At 36.7% G+C, this 23,423-nt stretch overlaps 1 pseudogene; it reads right to left on the bottom strand.

Moving 5' to 3' along the window:
- Positions 1 to 17,525: 17,525 nt before the first annotated feature.
- Positions 17,526 to 21,844, bottom strand: LOC138319876 (plasminogen-like; annotated as a pseudogene).
- Between the last annotated feature and the right edge of the window lie 1,579 nt (positions 21,845 to 23,423).

Genomic DNA, 23,423 nt, shown 5'->3' on the forward strand with positions numbered 1-23,423 from the left:
TTTGAAAACACATTTTGATTTTTTTTCTTCAGTTTACCAGTGCGATTGAGCTGAAACTTGCCTGAATTGAACCTGAGATGGTTCCGAAAATTTGTTCTTTTTCGGGTCGATCCGAAATTCAAGAATGCTGACATAGCTGCCTTTTTGAAAACACATTTTGAGCATCTTCACAAGTCCCACTAGTTGGATTCGACTGAAACTTGTCCGAAATTATCCTGACATGGTGTAGACAAAATATTTCAGGTTGATCCCAATTCGAAGGTGACCACCATGATACCATATCTAATTAATTCCCTTTACGACTGTTGCAAACAATAGTCAGATGATAGTTAAAGCCCTTGTGCCTCTTGTGTCACCATAGAAACGTATAAATCAAAAATCACATATTTGTAAAGTTATACTTTAACTTTTACATGTAGCTTGAGGGGTATGCCACGCTTTCAGGATCATTATGCATTATTTCTGAATTCCGTATGGGAGTACTACTAGTCTTTAGTCTCGCTTCGGATAAATTATCCAGTTCTTGTGTGTTATTATTCCCCGCCCAACGAAGTTGGCGGCGGATATACAAATGGGTTCCGTCCGTCCGTCCGTCTGTCCGTCCGTACGAATGGTTTCCGGAGCAAAACTCTAAAACCAGCAGAGATATTTCCACAAAACTTCATACACACATTGGTCTTATGGTCTAGTAGTGCCTTTTGCTATTTTTAGGTTTTCATTTTTTGCATTTTTTCCGTAACCATGGAAACATTGCTGAAAATATCATATTTTTGTACCAGGTTCGTTTCCGGAGCATAACTCTAAAACCAGAAGAGATATTTCCACGAAACTTCATAGACACATTGTTCTTATGGACTAGTAGTGCCTTTTGCTATTTTTAGGTTTTCACTTTTTGTGCTTCTTTCTGTAACCATAGAAACATTGCTGAAAATATCATATTTTTGTAGCAGGTTCATTTCTGGAACATAACTCTAAAACCAGCAGAGATATTTCCACGAAACTTCATAGACACATTCTTTTTAGGCCCTTTATGACACTGTCATTGTACTAGTTATAAACAGGTTAATAGTTTTTCACCTATATGCTTCACATTCATAAAACTATTCACATTGCTGTATCTGCACTTACCAGAAAAGAAAGAAAAACATTTGGATTATATTCGTGGCAGTGTTATTTGGTGGATGAAAGAAAATACGAATGTAAAACTGCGGTCAAATTTGAATGATATATGTATCTTAAGACATTAGACAACACAGACCTTGAATTTAATACTGCGTGGAGTAAAATATTAAAAAAAAAACAAAAACAAAAACAAAGAAACGGGAAAATTATCGCCAACAAATGTCAAGGCTGTATACCTGATTCAACAATTGCAGCCCCGCTCTACTTGAATTATACTCTACCTTTCTTTAGCTCAACTTCCTTTTTCCTGTTTTTTTTCTCCATACACATAAGTCTCCACAATCAAACTTATTTCAGCTTTGATATCTCCATTGGCGGGGGATCTGAATGACTATGTCCTTGTTTCTTTTAATTTAAGCATGCTAATATTAGTATTTTAACTAATTATAAACAATCGTATGACTTATCTGAAACATATTTGTATGTGTATTCTGCGATCTGGATTGGCCCTGCAGGTAGGGCATTAGAATTGTACCTGCTGTCCCTATTGCATGATCGTAAAAGACGTCTAAATTAAGGATCTTATCTTTTCCCTTCTTCCTAACTGACTTTATCCTAATGCCTCCCTTGGCACCGCCTTACTTTTGGCCTTGAATTGAGCGTTCGCCCCTGTGAGGAAGGCTCTGGGTTCTGTCCCCTGGCCGAGACACACCAAAGTCTTTAAAAGTGGTAGTTTCTGCTCCTGCTTAGCGCTCAGCATACAGGGAGTGGGACGACTGGTTCGCCCGTTGTCAGTACAATGTGACCGGGTGGGGTGTGTTGCTTGGTGTCTTCGGCGGCATGCTTCGGTGATATAGCACTATAAAATGGGCAACAGTTCCACTATACAAGAAGGCACAACATGAATATACCGCAGTCTCCTAAAACACGCACTTCGCAAAACATACACGCAACACAATGCATACATGGGAGGCTGTCCTTATATGACCATAGCTGTAAATAGGACGTTAATTAATCAAACAAACAAACAAAGTGAGGCAGTACTGTGTTGATATTGTAAATCTGTAAATGTTGTTACCTTTTCGTGTTGAACGTGCATCAAACCGACTTATTGTTTACGATGATATCGTTTGTTTAATTTATCTTATTCCTCTTCCATAAAAGATATACATGGTCGAAATAAATAATTGTTTTTAATTGAAAATACTGCATATATTACTGCATTCACAAATTTTGAATTTTTTGTATGTTTGTTTGATTTATGTCAGGACGGCCTCCCATGTATGCGGTGTGGTGCGTGTATGTTGTGCGAGGTGAGTGTACTGGGAGACTGCGGTATGTTCGTGTTGTGTCTTCTTGTATAGAAGAAAGAACGTCAATATCGAAGGTCAAATACTGATAACGAGGAAAAGTGAGGGTATAATTCTTTTAACTAAAATCTACTTCGTCACAGTTTTTTATTAGTTCAATTAACAGCTAGGGTCATATAAGGACGAGCCGGGTTATTTGGTGGAGGAAAGCCGGAATACCGGAGATTCGAACTTACCACCCAGAGGTGGAGGGCATCTGCCGAGACATCTTAACCACTCGGCAACCACGGCCCAATTTATAGTGCTATATCACCGAACCATTAGGTTAAGGGACATCACGGAGCACATCATTCGCGATCTAAACTTGAATATGGAAAACAAACGAAAAACAAAACGTTCTTAATATTTTTTTATACTTAAAAATGGTAAGCTTTAAGATCCTACACTGCTGACGAATGGTAGTTCTTCGCTATCAAAAACAGGAGCAGACAAACTAGTACTTTTCTTCAGTCATAAAAGTGACTCACCTTACACCATTACCAACTGTGACAAGTTTGAGCTTCTAATTTTACTTTATTGCAAAATATATTAAAAATAATTGCGTCCCGAAAAACACATATGGTCCTTTGTCTTAGATGGAAAGAAGTATTGATAGCGCATGCAAAAAGAGATTTTTTTTTTATCTTATATGAACATTTTTGTAAATTAGACACATATACACACAATTAAACATCAGTTATTGTTCAAATGATAGAGTTTTCCTTATACTCTATCGGATTTGTTTGTTTGTTTGTTTGATTTATTAACGTCCTAGATAAAAGATACCAGGAAACTGATCTCTATCCGAAAGTTTTATGCTGCCAAGTCAAGTAGATTCTAAATAAATGGACTGTAGTGCATTTTAGCCCAATACCTTTATTTTGTTTTTAAAAAATAAGACCGATACCATTAAATGATAAACCTACCTCAGATAAATTAGTTTGGAAACTGTTCTTCAATGATGACGTCATTTGTCATTTGAGAAAATAATCAAAATACGTTTTGAGGATAATGACTACTGCGGCTATCAACCCGAAAAATAGCAACACTTGGTCGGGACCGTGGCAGGATCGTGTCGGGCAAGTTTCATTTAAATCCTATAAATAGAACGGTAGTTAATAGAACTTGAGAAGAAGTTTGCAATTATTTTTCAAATAGTTGCCAAAAAGGATTTCGGAGGGAGGGACCCCAAATATTACAAAACTTTTTCGGGACAATGTCATGATCATTTCAGGCAAGTATCAGCTAGTTAAAACATGAGAAGTCTTTAATGTGACAAAGGTACGATGGACGGCGACGGACAAAACACGGAGGTTAAAATGTCCTTCCGACCTTTCGGTTCATTCTGACCTTTCGGTTCAGATAATCTGTTTGTTTGTTTGTTTGATTAATTAACGTCCTATTACCAGCTATGGTCATGTAAGGACGGCCTCCCATGCATGCGGTGTGTTGCGTGTATGTTGTGCGAGGTCGTGTTTTGGGAGACTGCGGTATCAACAAACAGATAATCTAATAATGGTCATTGGGTCGCAAAACAAGGAAATCGTTTATATTATAAATTTTATAATTTTAACCAAGCTGCAGCATCGATTTTGAACGCCTGCACGTTGTGATCGATGAACCTTTGTAATAGTTGAACTTCTGCGTGTTAAGGTCACCTGAGCATAGGTAATGGTGGCTTATTGCGATAGTATTGTCCGTCGTCGTGCGTCCTCCGTTAACATTTCCTTGTGAATACGATAACTTGAGTAAATATGAACCGATCTTATTGAAACATTGAAACAAATAAACAAACAAATGCTTTAAGAATTATTGGTAGGAAATGACCCTTGAATCATATTAACACATTTTCTATGACTGACCCCAAGTGGCCAGAGGGATGAGACCAAAAGGGGTCATATAGGTTAAAACTCAAAAATCGTCATCTGAAATTAGCATAAAAAACTTTTGAAAGATGAAAGGTACTTAAGATCCTTTATAAAAATATGATGTATATGACCCCAAGGTATCGCCGTTTCCCCTGTTTACCATTATATATTGTTAATATAGGAAAAATCATTTATGAGAACTATTCGATCATGTGTTATAGAAAATGAGTTAAATATTGTCAGACTTCAGTATGAGATGGTGTTTGAAAAAACACGTCCCAACTGACACCCAGGAAACCAAAAGCCAAATAGGTTTTAAATCATGTAGCCGTTGTATGGTCCATCACTTTCACTCTTTTTGTTATAAACGTAAACAAACACATGTGCGCTAACTCTAGTTACCTGGATTTCCACGTGCAGGACGTGTGGACGACATATGTTTGTGGGGAGCTTAATCATCATTAAGTTACAAGTACATGTTCAAATATCAAATGTTTAAGCGATATATCGTTTGTAAAATTACCAGAAATCCAACTTTAAACTTCAAAAATCTCTTCTCAACTGCTACATATAGTATAATCTAAATCCCTCCACATATAGGAAGTCCTTTGCAAACAAATGAATCAAATGACCAAACGACTCCACGCCTCTTGAGAGGTGGTGAAGTTTAGTTAGTCCAGAAGCATCAATGAGAGATTAAATGTCCATGATGGTCCTGACTGATTATATTTATTACCAAGGTAAATCAATACACTGTATCAGCACTTTGGTGACCGTTAAGGCATGTAACTCTTGTTTAAAGAATGTGGTAAGAAAAAATGTTAATGTAAAACAACAAACAGATGTACCAAACAATGACATCAAAATTTCCCATTTTCGCACTTGAATGCTTAGCATTCAGGGCATTACTTAAGACATTGTAATTGGCCAGCTTCGTCTTTGCGTTGGAAGAGGTACATGTAGGTTGGTCCTATGGTCAGTGAGGCAATATAATTATATTGCAGCTCGTTTGTTAACTCCCTTATCATATTGACTGTACTGATATAGGGATCAACCAACTAAATAAAAAAAGACCTTCGAAATGGCCCCTGTGTATACAAGATTGAGCCCAGGATAGAATTTTAACCCGGCCGCTGATTGGCTGGCTAATTATGAATTTCAAAAGTAAAAATGTTTTCTGACAGGTAATTATTCCTAGATAACCATAATATCAATTTGGAAATTCATATTGAGATTTAGGTTCAAAATATCAATTTTGATAATGAATAGGTAAAAACATTAGAATTTCCGGATATTTTAGTGCAAAATGCGCCTGATTTCAATAAAGCTACCCTGGTTGGAGTTTGAGCAGAAGGACCCAAACTTTTTTTTCTATCTAGTGTTATATGAGAACCTAGACTTTAATTATAGAACACAATACCTAACTAATATTTCTTTGTTTTAATAATACAGTACAAAACTTTAACAAAGTTTAACACTGTGGTCTATGTAAAATCATTTAGTTGGTTGCTCTCTATAGGACGTGCACATTATAGGTCCCCAATGAGGGAGTTCCCCAAAATGTGCCTTTAGTTGTAATATATGTCGGTGTTAAATATGATGGAGTTCCCATCTATGTAAGCACGAGCTAGTTGTCCCTATGTTATCTGGATACAGAACGATCCTCCTCGTACTTTGAGAAACATGCACCTCGCACAACATACACGCAACACACCACATACATGGGAGGCCGTCCTTACAAGACCATAGCTGTTAATAGGACGTTAATTGAATCAAACAAAGAAACAAACATTGAGAAATTACTTACTATTTCAGTTAATAGCATTACCCTAAAATCTCGATAATAAGCCTTGGCTTATATTCTTTTGGTAGGACATTCCAGGCTTATTTTCAGGACCGGACTATATTCAAGCCTGTTTTATTTTCAAAATCATTTATCATGTAAGGCATGACCTACTTACGAGACCTAATTGCCTTCGAAATATGTCATCGGTTTTTAAATTGAATATTCAAATTAAAACAGAAGAATATATCAAGAAGTACATTAATCATTAATGATTATTGATATGCATTTATTTATATATATGCAAGTATTTATGCATATAATAAATAAATTTCGAGATGTGTTAGACAATTTCCTTGGAAGGGATCAAAGATTTACTTTCAAGTGCGACCTTTTTTTAAAACTGGCATATTTTCAAGATATATTTAACTGTAAGAAATCCAAGGCTCACTTCCAAGACCGGAATAAGACTATTATCCACATTTTAGAGTATCGTTATTAAAGTTTTTGTGTGCACTTATCGATAATGTACCGTAACCTGGTTGGATTTAATGCTACATATCTGTAATTGTGTTAATTTTAAAGATTGGTGGTTTTTTCTTCTTCTTTTTTCTTGGCCTTATTGAACAGACATAAATGGCCTACAATAATGTATTCTTTGGTTAATCCATATATAAAGCACGTTTTATGTAAATTATAATAGAAAAAAATCATATAGGATTGTCATAATTTATTAGTTGTAATTGCAGCTAAAACATCTTATTTGTTTACTTACCTGGTACTTTCTCCGGGTTATTTATGCATATGACTTACACGAACCAAAATGTCTTATTTCAAATGCAGGAGAAATTGAATTATACATATTACACATTTCTATTGCCTCTTAATTATTACCTTTACCCGTATATCTACCTATGTCTGCATAATAATTATGGAAATGCTGATTAAATGCGACAAGATGGTGCGAACACGTCAGTTTAAAAAATATTCTGAACATTATTAGAGATCCTCAATATGAATATTCTATACTTTGCAATGTAGATTATGCATGTAAACACATGGCGTTCATGTATATATAATCATTATCGATATTTTATCATATTCTCTCTGAATTGTAGGAAATAATGACGGCTTTTAACCAGTATCGAACCCATACATATCACAATCTATTAATAAATCATTAATATTATCGAGGAAACCAAAAAATGTCTTTTTTAAGAAAAATAACTATACTTTGTCGGGACAATATTAGGATCATTTCATGCAATTTGAGAAGTTCAAATGTGTTTTCAAGATGACGGCTGTGGCGGCCATCTTAGATTTCGGATCGACCCGTAAAAACAACACTTTGTTGGGACCATGTCAGTATCATTTCATGCAAGTTTCAGCCAAATCGCACCGTAGAACTTGAAAAGATGTTCAAATGTGATTTCCAGATTGACGCAGTGGCGGCATCTTGGATTCAGATCGATCCGAAAAAATAACACTATGTGGGACCAGTCAGAATCATTTCATGCAAGTTTCAGCCAAATGGCACCGAAGAACTTGAGAAAAGTTCAAAGAGTGTTTTCGGCATTGCGGTCACGGTTGGAGAGTTTTGGCCTCTTGATTTCGTTCGACCCAAAAAATAACAACATTTTGTCGGGACCGTGTCAGGATAATTTCAGGCAAGTTTCAGCCAAATCGCACCAGTAGAACTTGAGAAAAAGTTTAAAATGTGAAAAGTTAACGCACGGCGGACGACGGACAAAAACATGACCTTCGGGTCAGATGACCTAAAAAAATGGTCACATATAATGGATAAATTAAATGGTACGCGTTCAACACAGAAGATGATTTTTTTTTATTTTTTTTTGTTTGTTTGATTAATTAACGTCCTATTAACAGCTATGGTCATGTAAGGACGGCCTCCCATGTATGCGGTGTGTTGCGTGTATGTTGTGCGAGGTGCGTGTTTTGGGAGACTGCGGTAACAATATTCATTAACTGCAGATACATTGTACTTAAAGTAATTTGTATAATTTTCTAATATTTCTTAACGGCAAAGTTACAGTGTTTTTTCTTCTTATATAAAAATAAAAGTAGAGAGGCGAAAATCTATTCCACAAGAAATGAAATAAGAAATGTAAAGTACTGATTCTTCAAAATGATTAGACATGACTTCGTTACTTTGGTCGATGTGAATAGTAATATGTTTGTTTTTGAATGTCAAATTAGATGTTGTGTTATGATAGCTGACATCTTTTCCCTGTTGTAAAAACGGTGTCACAGCAACAGCTGATAGAGCCATCGAAAACAACGCACATAAATGCAGTGTCAGAATGAATGCACGCCCGGTTCTATTTGGTCCCCAAATCGACACATCGAAGTAATCGCTTAAAAATTAAAGAAATAAACAGTTAAAGGCTGTACAGCTTCCATGACGTCTCATGACATTTTTGCTTTTATTTGATGGCAGCTATTCTACTTATCAAAAAAACTTTTTGAGAGTTGCATTTTGCTGTTTTTGTCATTGTTTTAACTTCTTTTGAATTCGATACGATGGTACTATTCGGTGATACATGTACAGGCGTCTCTGCGACTCTCATACGGGATTTGTCCGGTTTTGAATTAGTGTATGCACCAGCGATAAGGAATCACTTTAGAGAAGATCGAATCATATGAAGCTTATGAGTCGCTCATGCTTATATCATTCATACATTGTACAAACAGTGAAACAGTACAATCTGACAAAACAAATCCACACATATACAATTATGTAAACGTTAATGATGCTCCACCGCTGACAAATGGATTTTTTTTACTATCAAAAACAGGAACAGACGATTTAGTAGTTTTCTTCAGTAACAAAATTTACTTACTTTACACCATTACCACCATTGAAATGTTTGAGCTTCTAAATTTTCTTCAAGTTGAAATTATGAAAAATAATTAATTGCATCCCGAAAAAATTCCGTGTCACTATATCCTATATGGAATGAAGTAATGATTGCATATGCACCAAAGGTGAAATAAATTAATTTAATTATTTTTTGTGTTAATTAGACATATATATATACACCAATTATTGTTCAAATGATGAATATCATTTATGCTCTGTCGGCGGTGGAGCATCTTTAACCATATAAGTATATTATAAGATACTGATGTTTGTGAATAATAAAATAAATTATAATAAAGTGGTTAAGTTATATGTGCTGTAACTTTCATACACACGAATTAGGAAGACCTTTTAATATGGTTTTAACCACCAGAACTTCCAACATTTTTGGTAATTGTAATACTTTTAATTTTACATAATAGAATAAGAGTTTAACATGGATCTTGACAGTACTTAAACAAATCATGTTATTGATGTTTACTGTGCAGTAACAAGACTACACGGGTCAAACCATGTTGTGGTTTACCATTTCATTTCACATTGTGGAGTGTTATCAGTAATTATATTGAGACTTCTTCAAATATGTTTCATCTTATCATTAGTATAAAACAAAAATGATTACGCATGGTACATAAATACTACTGTGTAACTAATGTCTATTCCTAATTTGCATATTACAGAGTTATCTGTACTTGCGGGTAGGTATTGGTTGTGACGTCATGTGTTTGAGAGCGTGACGACATACGTTTCTGACAAAACGACGCGAGTTGCGCTCACAAAATAATGACGTAACAATCTGTAACTAAAGCTAACTCTGTAATATGCAAAGACGGAATAAAGCATCATACACGTTTATGAGTGCCTTTGAATTATCTTCACAGCTTATTTCATCAAACCTAATGGATTTCAATAGATTACTGAATAAAAAATATCATGTCAAAATTTTGACAGAAATATAACGAAATGATAACAGCAAATTATGCAATGATACATACATATCAAATACGCATGCCTTCATATCACATAGTGAAGCCATAATCCCCAAAAGATAGGTAAAGCCAACTTAAATTTCACTTTAATCACGTCGTTTTTGGATAACGGATGCCCCTTATTTACAAAAATATTAGTAATTAAGACAAAAAAAACCCCAAAAAAATAAAAACAAAAAGCAACATTAAATACATGAAAATGAAATATTAATAGAACAAATAATATAAACAAATAATATATTGGTTATTTCAAATTGAATGTTATTAAATATTTGTATAAATTAACCAGATTAAATCATGACCGTAATGAATATATATATATATTATTACCGTTGTGTGCACAGTGGTATATGGGCTTACACATTTTCTACAGTTGATAACATGTTTAACAATATTTTTAATGCCTCTGTGTACATCGATATTAATAAGTTCAATTTTCACTCTGTCTACTTCATCCAATGATTTAAAATATTTCAATCAAGAGACCGAAAAGGACCGTCACATATGTACCTGGCGAATCAAGAACTTACAATAAAGACGCTTTTGTCTTATATATATCACAAACACTTATCTGGATTAGAACGTTAGGCAATAGAATCATTTAATACGATTATGCATTCCACTACCACGATTTTCTTAAATTGGTCTTTGCGATGAGCAACCGCAAAGCGTGGCGTTATCTCCCGCGCTCCGCAGTTTGTTAGTTTGTTTGATTAATTAACTTCCTATTAACAGCTATGGTCATAAAAACTGAAATACATCAATGTCAAAGTAACAATTATTCAAGTATAACTTAAAATGTTTGCGAGTACATGTATTGTAAAGCTGGAAAAAAATTAATTTGGTATTTTCGACTGAGTTTCCATGGTAACTAAAAAGGCCGATAAAGGGAAAGTCCGCTATAGCAAATTGTTTGATTAATTGTCCTATTAACAGCTGCGTTCCTGTAAGGAAGGCCTCCCATGTATGCAGTGTTTTGCGTGTATGTTGTGCGAGGTGCGTGTTTTGGGAGACTACGGCATATTTATGTAGTGTCTTCTTGTATAGTGTAACTGTTGCCCTTTTAATAGTGCTATATCACTGAAGCATGCCGCCGAAGACACCAAGCAACACACCCCACCCGGTCACAGTATACTGACAAAGGGCGAAACAGTCGTCCCACTCCAGTTATGCTGTGCGTTAAGCAGGAGCAGAAACTACCACTTTTACAGACTTTGATGTGTCCCGGCCAGGGGACAGAACCCAGAGACTTCCTCACAGGGCGAGCGCTCAACTCAAGGTCAAAAATGAAGCGTTGCCAAGGGAGGCATTAGGAAAGATAAAGTCAGTTAAGAAGAAGAGAAAAGAAAAGGATTCTTAATTAGGTCGCCTTTTACGATCATGCAATAGGGGCAGCAGGTACAATTCTAATTAATGATAGACATAAACTTTATTTAAACAATCTTGCATGTTGATCGTACATGGGCGCAAGATCAATACAACATGTACAATTTTCGCAAAAGAAGAATGTATATTTGCATTTGCATGATGAAGTGAATGTGTAAGGACAAAATTAATGTTGAAAAATTGATCATATGTTGACTGTATTTTTAAATATAGAACATTTTCCTGGAACTCGAGTTATGAAGCTCAAAGAAAAATAATACCTATGATTTTACCATTTTTATGTACTTAATTATTGAGAGCTGTTCTGCATGTACTGAATTCAAAATACATGTACCATGTTTCAAAATCCGTTCATAAGTGTTTGAATATATATCATATAGTAGTGATTGCATAGTGATTGCATAGTGATGGCTTTTGAATATATAAATATCAAATATGGTTTATTTAAACTTAATATTTTTCAGTTCCAGGGTAAAAATGGTCGAAAGATAAATGTATGCTAAACACATGCCTTCCAAAACGAAAGCCAGCTTTTCTGGAGGGACTTCAGGATGATGAAGTGGACTTAATCAACATGCAAGAAGCAGATCACCTGTCTTTGAAGAAGTGCACTTCAGTTCAAACAGATCCAGTTGTCAACATAATAGCAAAGGATGACCCACGACAGATGTTCCAGAAAGGCACCAAAGATGTTGGAGTGCTGTGTGAAAGTGATTTTTTTAGATTCAAAAGTTCATGGATTAAGTTTACAAATGACTGTCATTCTCAACATGTTCAGTGCAATAGAAAACTGACAAACTAATCCAATGTTGAACATCCTGAAATCTTCCCCACCTCTATTGAATTGGACTTGAGTGAAGTTTTCAGGAGCCTGACAGACCAGCAGTCAACCACATGTTCAACTGTCCCAGCCTGTAGTGAGACTCAGCCAGTGCATGCAGGACAAGAAGTCATGGATGTCAAGGACCACGCATGTACAGCACCTCCGCCTATTGACGATATCCACACTGTTGTCTCAACCGTCATCAAGGACCACACAGCTACTTTTATTCCTGTGGGCCTTGACAATGCTCAACATGTCGGCGATCTCACAACACAAATGGACTCATTAACCTCTTTACTAGTTTTAAGAAACTTGACAGAAACTACACCAAGTGGATCAACTTTAAGACCTGCGCAGATGACTTTCAGTTTTTCAGTTTCAGCAATTGTTTTGACTGTAGTCTGGTAGAAGTGGAATCTTTTGCCGACACGAGAGCTGTCACCAAAATTTCCGAAGATAGAGTCCGGCAACATGTTATCAACAAAACGATCAACAGTTCCTGTTCTACTGGGAATTTCGCATGGACTTTGGCGCAGCGACTGTTGAACGAAAATGAACTCTTTGGACGAAATAACAGAGGAAAGAGAGGCAAGTTAGCCCTGTCGCCAAGGAGGACACATGTCATCGAGCATTGTGTGATTGCGTGCTATGGGGACAGTGTTGACAACTTGGGAGAGATCAGAAGAGCTATTGACACTGGCATTCGCAACAGGAAATTTAAATCAAAGTAAAAGATCTTTATAAGGTATAATTCCATAAAGTGCACATTGTAAAAGACAAGAATTAAGGTGTATTTTTATGTATGGTAACTGCTATATAATGTAGTTTATAAATAATGTATAATGTACAATTTGTTTGTTTGTTTGATGAATTTACGTCCTATTGACAGCCATGGTCATGTAAGGACGGCCTCCCATGTATGTGGTTTGTTGCGTGTATGTTGTGCAAGGTGCGTGTTTTGGGAGACTGCGGTATATTCATGTTGTGTCTTCTTGTATAAGTGGAACTGTTGCCCTTTTTATAGTGCCATATCACTGACGCATGCAGTCGAAGACACAGAGCAACACACCCCACCCGGTCACATTATACTGACAACGGGCGAACCAGTTGTCCCACTCCCTGTTTGCCGAGCGCTAAGCAGGAGCAGAAACTACCATTTCTATAGACTTTGGTGTGTCTCGGCCAGGGGACAGAACCCAGAGACTTCCTCACAGGAGCGAGCGCTCAACTCAAGACCAAAAATGAGGCGTTGCCAAGGGAGGCATTAGGAAAGATAAAGTCAGTTTGGAAGAAGAGAAAAGAAAAGGATTCTAAATTTAGTCGCCTTTTACGATCATGCAATAGGGGCAGCAGGTATAATTCTAATTAATGATAAACATAAACTTTATTTAAACCTTCTTGCATGTTGATCGTACAGTGTAGCAGAGCTCAGGTCTTACACATGGTCGCAAGACCAATACAACATGTACATTTTTTTGCAAAAGAAGAATGTATATTTGCATTTGCATGATGAAGTGAATGTGTAAGGACAAAATTAATGTTGAAAAATTGATCGTATGTTGACTGTGAAAGATATTAAATGAATTTAGAGACTTCTTCTTAAATCTCTTTTTTTTTTCATCAATTCAGTAAATTCGAAATTAAGCTATGATGTAAAAATCATTTGATTGATTGGCAATTTAAGCCAGTCATAATTATATATATAATAATCAGTGATTTTTCTCCTTGTATAACTGGGGTCGGTAAACGATCCCATTCCCAAAGCAACCCTCCCCTATTTTTTTCCCAATTACAATTAAAAATTCCCAAATCAAATCTCTGATAAACAAACAAAACCCGAACAGCTCTCCTCTCATTGTCTAATCTAAAAGAAACTACTCTGAAACTGTTGTTATGGTCGTCACCTTTTGATAAAATGAAACAGTGTACTGTTTTACAATATCTAATCACCAATAATACCATGTTCAGTAATGTGTAACTTTTCCCCAAAACTGCTCTTTTTGCTATTAAAAATTCCCAATTTGTTACAAACACTTTTTCCCCAAAATACCCTGAAAAATCAATGAATAACAGACCTTCACATACTTAGCTATGCTTTCTTCTTATCAAATTTTATTTCAACTGTATATATGATATGCAATAGCTTCACTAGTCATAATGTGTTCGAAAACAAAACAAAGTAAAATTATTACGAGATACAAAGTCTGTATTATGATGCACTACTGTACATGTAAATCAACTTCCTTTCAATCACGGCGAATCACGACTACCGAATTTCGCGATTTTAATTTCAAAAGAAGTCGGAGAAGATAAACTTTGTGGGAAAAAATACATGCATGTCGTGAGAAACAGATATCAGAAACACCGGGACTAATCGTACAAACCGGGCTACGCTATTTACGCTCGTGGAAACGCTTTTTTTACAGAATAAGCTGAATACGTACGGAAGGCAGTCAACATGCAGAATAGTGAAGTATTAAAGACTTAACAAACGTTGACAAAAGTCATGCTACACCGGTAGTTGACTCTATTTTTAGTTTTTGCTTGCACATGCGCAACTAACAATTCCCAATCAAAACGAAAAAGTACATCCGGTTGACGAAATGGAAACGAACGAAAACGAATCCGGATGCGCAAACATAAACGAAAACGATAAAGGAAAGGGAACGCAAACGAAGCTAAACGAGAAGGAACGAACACGAAACCCAAACAAGTTTTTGAGAGGCAATGTTTAGACGTTAAGTACTTGTATAATCATCGCATTTCATAGTTGTTATCCTGTATTATATACTCTCGTGTTTCTGCTTCAATTCATTCCTTATAGTGTATGATCGTTTAGTAATGCGACTAAATTTAAGAAGTCCTGTCCCACTATTTCTTTGCTAAACTGACTTTCCTCTTTTTCCTTTACGTCTTCCTGGGTCAAATACCTTTAAAGTGGTAGTTTCTGCACTCGGTAGTTTCTGATGCTGCTTAGTCGTTTGCTCAGCTATATATACAGGGAGTGGGGCGACTGGTTCGCCCGTTGTCAGTATAATGTGACCGGGTTGGGTGTGTTGCTTGTTGTCTTCGGCGGCATGCTTCAGTGATATAGCACTTTAAAGGGCAACAGTTCCACTATACAAGACACAACATGAATATACCGCAGTCACCCAAAACACGCACCTCGCACACAATACACCGCATACATGAGAGGCCGTCCTTACAATACCATAGCTGTTAATAGGACGTTAATTAATCAAACAGACAAAAACCTTCGGTTGAGCGCTGGGCTCTGTGGGATAGGCTTTGGGTTCTGTCCCCTGGCCGAGACACACCAAGTTCTATAAAAGTGGTAGTTTCTGCTCCTGTTTAGTGCCCAGCATTTAAGGGTTAGAATGACTGGTTCACCCGTTGTCAGTGTAATGTGACCGGGTTGGTTATGTTGCTCGGTGTCATCGCATTCTTAAGTGAAATAGCACTATAAAATGGCAAGAATTCCGCTATACAAGAAGACACAACACGAATATACCGCAGTCTTCAACAAACCACTACAGCACCCCATACAGGCAACACACAGTATACATGGGATGCCGGGCCGTCCTAACATGACACTAATAGGACGTTATTTCATCAAACAAAATCAAACAAACAAGCAGTCAATTTCATTTGAACATTCATACACATTTAGCAATGCTGTGCTCTTTGGGCGAATTAACTACGCACACAAATGATTCTGACAGCGTGTGCCATCTCTTTTTAGCTCGTCAAGATATTCGGAGGTGAACTGAAGAGAAGAAAATAAAGATTAAAATATACATACTCACCTGGGTCGTCCTTGGGCGAGATGTTTTTGATACAAGAACACTGTTCCCTGGGGATAATTTCGTCCAAACGCAATGAACATGAAACGAAAACATTGTTCCCGGAACAAAATCTAACACCAACTCCAAAGCAGGAGCATGGAGAGCAAACCAGAACAAAAATGCCGGCAAATTTACAGTAATTTCACTTCAATATGACTTTCTGGTCCATGGCTGCGAAACGTGATTATAATATTAAAAATACTGATGTAAATGTGATTTAAAAAAAAATAAGCACTAACAGGTCGTAATATGCTGTGAAGTTTGTTTATTGACAAGTTTTAAATGTCTGGCTGGCACGAATGTCACTTGACTGATCAGATTCTGGCTGGCACGAATGTCACTTGACTGATCAGATTACATTAAATCAGTGAAATATTTTTTATTGAATATGAATTATTTTTAAACAATTAACGTTCAATATCAAAAGGTGTGGGTTGTCAGGATTGTTATATGTGTATAAAATGGTGTCTCCGATTCGGTTTCATCTTCAATATAAGAAAGTCATCTTTAAATTAATAAATTGCTTATGGTTCCAAGTTCCCTACTCCGGCTATCGCCATATTTAATGTTGTTTCATGAGAACAAGTTCTCGCTCTACTCTCGGATAGGAAAAAAGTTGTCGCCCAAAGACACCCAAATGGTTGAAGCAAAACCCCGCTGCCTGGCCAAATCCTCTATGGATCGAATTGAGAATGGGGTCTGTATTTTAATCCGAATGAAACCCGTTCCAAGTTCACCTTTTCCTGAAATAGCAAAGCCAATGAGAGGAGTCCTACAGGGTGCTATTCTGTTTCTGTCACGTTCGTGTAGATAGAATAATGAAAATCGACCACACGAGTATCTATTTGTGTTGTGTAAATGGATGATCCGGTAACGTATTATCAAAACTATACCTGCACTAAATCGACATCAACATAGCAATTTGTCCTCATTGAATAATCCAATAAATCAAGCACACAATATCTGATTTAAATACTGATCTGTAATATCACTCCAGCTGATCAATCAATAGTAAGATAGAACACACGGGAGGCCGTCCTTGTTTGCCCTTGGTGATAATTTTATTTGTTTGATTCATTAACGTCCTATTAACAGCTATGGTCATGTAAGGACGGCCTCCCATGTATGCGGTGTGGTGCGTGTTTTGGGAGACTACGGTATATTCATGTTGTGTCTTCTTGTATAGTGGAACTTTTGCCCTTTCATAGTGCTATATCACTGAAGCATGCCGCCGAAGACACCAAGCAACACACTCAACCCGGTCACAATATACTGACAACGGGCGAACCAGTCGTCCCATTCCCTGTATGCTGAGCGCTAAGCAGGAGCAGAAACTACCACTTTTATAGACAGGACCTTAATCTAATAAAACAAAACAAATCAAGCCTTTTTTGTATTCAGTGTAATCAATTTTGTTTCATTTTTATATAATATTTACAAATAAGAGGAAGTAGATTTACTATGGTATATTTTATTGACATAAAACTTAATACACAAGCTGACGGATATTTGCAACAGTTATTGAGATAATAGGAATGGATAAAATTGACAGAAAATCATACATTGAAAGGCAATGTTATTAGACGCAGATATCCACTGGACAATAATCCCACCAAACATCAGGGTTTGTTGTAAAACACCATGGTCTCTTTTCGTCTTCCATAATGCAGCGGTTGGCTATTCCTATATTTCTATATTCATATGCTTCTTGGTGTGGATATGTGCTATCCCAACGTTGACAACTAATCCCGGTTGTAGTGCAAGTAACACGTCCATCATATGTCAAATTGATAGGGTCATAGCAGTCTTTTTCTGCAGATTACAAAATAAAAAGTGATGTTTTTAATTATATAATATTCGATACATAATCATATTTTCAGAAATAGGAATAGCATAAGAAATAACGAGATCATATTAGAATCGTTAAACATCAGGTAAGATTCAAATGCGGTAATGATAAAAAAATCAAATGTTTATCTATAAACCGAATGTCCTATTGTCCTATATAATTTCCTTTTCCATGGCCATCTTAGACTAAACATGAACCAATACCTATCGCAGGACTTTGTTTTTTTATTATAACGACGTCGTTAAGAGGGGAGGGGACTACTGGAATCAGGTTGTCCGTACGTCGTCTGTCTGTAGACACACATTTCCCCGGCAAACTCCTCCTAAAATACTTAACTAAATTTGGTACACAGAACCCCGAAATAAAGAGTTGAGTGAATTATATAGGGAACTGCAATAAAATTAATAATGATTTTAAGCAGCGGTGGTTATACAGGTAGTATACAAGTAGTCCACTCTGGCGACAGTTCTGGTTAGGTATTCCGATCTGTCAGGGTAATATATAGTCATCGTGTTTCTTCCGTCGTCATCCATCGTGATATTGGATATGTGGCATGCTAGGTTGAAGCACTACCAAGTTCTTTTTAAATTAATGGCATTGACCTTTATTTAAGACCACAGAGGTAAAATAGGCTAGGGGCCAGAAGGCGGGACGAAAAGGACTAAAATTTTAAAACTATTCTTCTAAATGTTGTTCATAGGGACTAAATCTTAACAAGAAATACCAGAGGGATCTTGGCTTCCACCAAAAATGGAAAGATGGATCTTTTCTCTATTTTTCAAACTTTGACTATATCGTACATATAAAATTTGAGACAGATCTTCAGTACTTTCTGAAAAATAATCGGAACAACCTTAATTTTCAAAATTCAAGATGGCGGCCACTTGACCATCTTCTACATCAAATGGTCCCAAAATGCAATATTCGCAACTAAGGCCCTAGGGTCACCTGCATATGAAATTTGAGGCAGTTCAATTCAGTACTTTCTGAGAAATAGTGATAATTAACTCCAACTATCAAAATTCAAGATGGCAGCCTGTTCACCAATCGGTCCCAAAATGCAATATCCACAACTAGGGCCCTAGGGTAACCAACACAACATTTGAGACAGGTCCCTTCAGCAATTTCTGAGAAATAACGGTAACAAGAATTGTTAACGGACGAAAGGACGGACTGCCACGGACCACGGATAAAAGGCGATTTGAATAGCTCACCATCTAACACATGGTGTGCTAAAACAAAACAGCAATTACTTCTGAATTCACAGATTTGATAGAACCAAGTTTACTTCGTTGATTGAAAGATGTATAATAGGCCATCTACAAATAATTTCATATGCCTGTGGTCTCAAGATATTCCCCTGGGGAGGGGGTCAAATTCATTATAGTTTATTTAAGAAAAAGGCATTTATTAACACATTTTGCTCAATATGTGTACGAAATGAGTATGATTTGGTATATCTTTTTAGCTTTAGATCGCATTTTAATCATATCCATATTGGTCCTGGCTTATCCCCAGGGGCTAAAAGGGGTGGAAATTACTTAAATTTCAAAAGCCTTCTGAATTAACAGATGTGTTGGAATGAAATACTCTACAAACATTAAATATGTCAAATTGATAAAATCACTGAATACACTTCAATAATCTGATAGGTACAATGGGTAAATATATAGAGAATACATGGTTAGTATCTTACAATACAAGGTTTATTTTGGTGCGAGACTTAGGAAAGCCGAGATGACGAGGCTTTGCCGAGTCATCTCGGCTTTCCGTGTCGAGCACCAAAATAAAACTTGTATTGTAAGATACTAACCGTGTATTCTGTTTATCCTGCAACCATTATGACATTCAAACCGATAGCAAATTGACAGTTATTTACTTAGTTTTGCCCCAAGCGAGAAGCTTGAAGTAGATCTTTGATGCGGAGGTAAAGATCCATTCACTATATACCGAATGAGAATGTACTCCTGTTTACTGCCGTGGGAAATAAATAAGCGCATTCACAAACAGTATCCGTAATTCTATTCAGTATGATACATCGCTCAAACAAAATGAAAATACTCAAAAAACAATAAATACCTATTAAAGAATTATTTTGCAATACATACCTTTGCCATGAGCCAAGAAAAAGACGACACCGCCATACGAGATTTTCGATAGCGTAAAAATGACGTCATTCCGGTGAATGTGACGTCACGTTTTAGCGGGACTGAATGACGTTCCATTCACCGGAAGGTTCAAGTTCTGTGTCAAGTTAGAAAAAGTTCCGTCAGATATGGAACAAATTCACGTGATCGTATTGACGGATAAAGCATTCGTATTGACGGATAAAGCACAAGTTTATCCGGCAGTAGTTATCGGTCAGTATGTGGGACAGTTGCAGGATAAATAATGTTTTCATGTATGTCTTTGTTTCAATCTGTAACCTAAATCAGGGCCCTGTTGTTCAAACGGTTAACAGTTTAAAGTCAGTTGTCAAATACATGTATATCAAGATTAAATAATTTCTGGTAATACGATTTTTTTTAAAGATTTTTAAGAACTTCATCCATTGCTTGTTGATTTTTGCAGCAAATGAGAAGAGAACATTTCATTGATCACGTGATTAAGCTAGACCCTTTTTTATTATTGTGTTCTTGCTCTAAATATTTTTACGGTGCTTTTGCTATAACATGGTTACATGCGAGTTCTCTTGTCCTTAAACACGTGATTAATAGGGCATCCATCTTTGATTTTGGTCAGACAGTCCAATGTTTTGTTAGTGTCTAAAATAACTTCATACCTTGGGCTGACCTTCCTTAAAATTCATACATGTACACCTGTCAAGCACCAGTAACTGTGACGGAACATTGAACAGGTTTTTCAAGTTTGGATTTCGGATTGACAACACTTGGTCAGGCAAATTTTAGATAAATTGCACTGTTAAAATTCAAAATTAGGTTTTAAGATGGCGACTGTTTTTTATTTCGATCGGTCACAGAAAAAGTTCAGTGTCAAAAATGGTGACTATGAGCGGACAATGGTCTGAATAAACAGACTTGGAACAAACATTGTTATCAGCCACATAGGAAAAACACTTTATATAAATACATCTACCTAATAGGTTTTTACCTGAACATGATACGTTTGCACTGGACCAGGAACCGTCAGAAAGGCATTTCGTCACTGGACAACTTTCTTCAGGGTTTTTTTGTTCCAAAGATGTACACTTGTATCGGCCGACTGACATCAAGTCGAATTGGGTATCTCGAGTGTGACATCTTTCAGTGGTAGAGTCTTGGGCGGGGACGTGTCACAACCCAGTATTTCACCAACAGGACAATAGTCCCAACGAGTATCTGGGTCAGTTGTATAGCAGAAGGGTCGAGCGTCTATATTTAACTGACACCAATTGTGAAGGTCACTTCTTTTATTAAAAAGTGAATGTTCGTGTGGCCAGTTGCTGTCCCATCGTTGACATGTTATTCCTTTTATTGTACACGACACAATTCCTTCCCATTGTCGGCGGTTGATGTCAAACAAATCCTTTTCTAAAAGCACAAAAGGGAAGATAATTATAAATTTTACTTCATCATAATATAAACTAAACGTTCACAACTATATTAGCTACATACTGTACGCCTTACATACAATTCTTGTTGCAACAAATACATTGGAGGGCATAGAATGAAACATGCTTTTACTAATAATAACCTGCAAATTAAACCACTGCCATACCTGAACAAGACAGGGAGGCGGGTGTCCAGAATTGGTCGCATTTGGAAATTGGACAGTACTCTGTTGCCCTGACATCGTTGTATTCCATACATCTATATCTGGCCAAAGAGTAATCTCCACTCATCGGGCGGTGAATAGTGTAGTTTACCCTAAATTCCTCTCTCAAGAGCACTGTAGAATCGCATGTATCTGTGGAGGAATATGACTCAAAATTAACTTCTGTTTAATTAAAGGCATTGTAGTTTCAATACGAAATAAAAATGCCATGATTCCTGAATGGATACTTAATTATAAAAAATTATTTATCGGGGTACGTGAACTCTTTCGTAGTTTCAATACGAAATAAAAATGCCATGATTCCTGAATGGATACTTAATTATAAAAAATATTTATCGGGGTACGTGAACTCTTTTTTAAGACAAGCAGTTGTTGGCACGCACAACGTTACATGATATGCGATGTGGACGGCATGGATCGTGAGTGCAAATAATAATTAAAAAAAACCCAATACATTATCGAGTGATATTCAAACACTTGAAGACACTCAAACAGAAATATATTCTTTATTTGTTTGTTTGATTACATTAACACCCTATTAACAGCCAGGGTCATGTAAGAACAGCCTCCCATGTATGTTGTGTGTTGAGTGTATTAGGTGTGTAGTGCGTGTTTTGGGAGACTGCGGTTTATTCGTGTTGTGCTTCTTGTATAGTGGACCACTTGCCCTTTTTATAGTGCTATATCACTGAAGAAAGCACCAAGCAACACATCCCATCCGGTCATATTATACTGACAACGAGCGAACCAGTCGTCCCAATACCTTAATGATGAGCGCTAAGCAGGAGCTGAAACTTCCTTTTTTATAGACATTTCTGTGTATCGACCAGGGGACTGAACCCAAATCCTAACCTGGTTATCTGGGATAATATAATTATGTAATTCATCTATGAAAACTACGTTTTTGTGTGTGTACAAACAAGGGTCTCACTTAAAAACACCTTAAACTTTTGCCGTTGAGGTTTGGCATTAAAATAGCACCTGCTGCTCCTATTGCATATTCGAAAAAGGCGACCAGATTCTGGATACTATCTCCTCTCTTCTTACTAAGTGACTTCTTCCTTACGCCTCATTATCACCGTACTTTTGACCTTCGGTTGAATGCTCGCCCTTGTGTGGACGACTCGAGGCTCTGTCCCCTGACCGAGTCTATAAATGTCTGTCCCTGCATAGAGTTAGCACAAACGAAGTAGGGCGACTGGTTTGTCCGTTGTCGGTATAATGTGATCGTGTGAGGTGTGCTTGTTTGGTGTTTTCAGTGGCATGCTTCAATGAGTTTGCACAATAAAGAGTGCAAGAGTTCCTATATTACAAAACACAACACTAATGATACTTCAGCCTCCTAAAATCCGCACTACGTACTACACACACGCAGCACATCACATGTATGGAAAGCCGTCCTGAAATGACCATGGCTGTTAATAATACATTAATCTAATAGGGGTAAAAGGAGACTCTTTTGACTTAATTACGATAACGCATTTCTAATAGCTATTGATTTTGTAATATAAATCAACCAAACGTTCTAAAATGTGATGTGTGCGATAAAAATGTGGGATCACACGACTGTATGCATACTAAGTTCGTTAATATACAAATTATTTTCGTGTAGGTAGTCATCTCGCCAAAATAGCACAACAAAGTAAAATGCATAATGGGACAAAATGACGATATCTATTGATGTAGCAATGTGTAGAAAATGCAAGTAAACGTCATCCGAACATGACCCCTGGAACGGAGTAGTTTAAGGATTA

Source organism: Argopecten irradians, chromosome 3, assembly GCF_041381155.1.
Source record: "Argopecten irradians isolate NY chromosome 3, Ai_NY, whole genome shotgun sequence".
NCBI classification, from domain to species: Eukaryota; Metazoa; Mollusca; class Bivalvia; order Pectinida; family Pectinidae; genus Argopecten; species Argopecten irradians.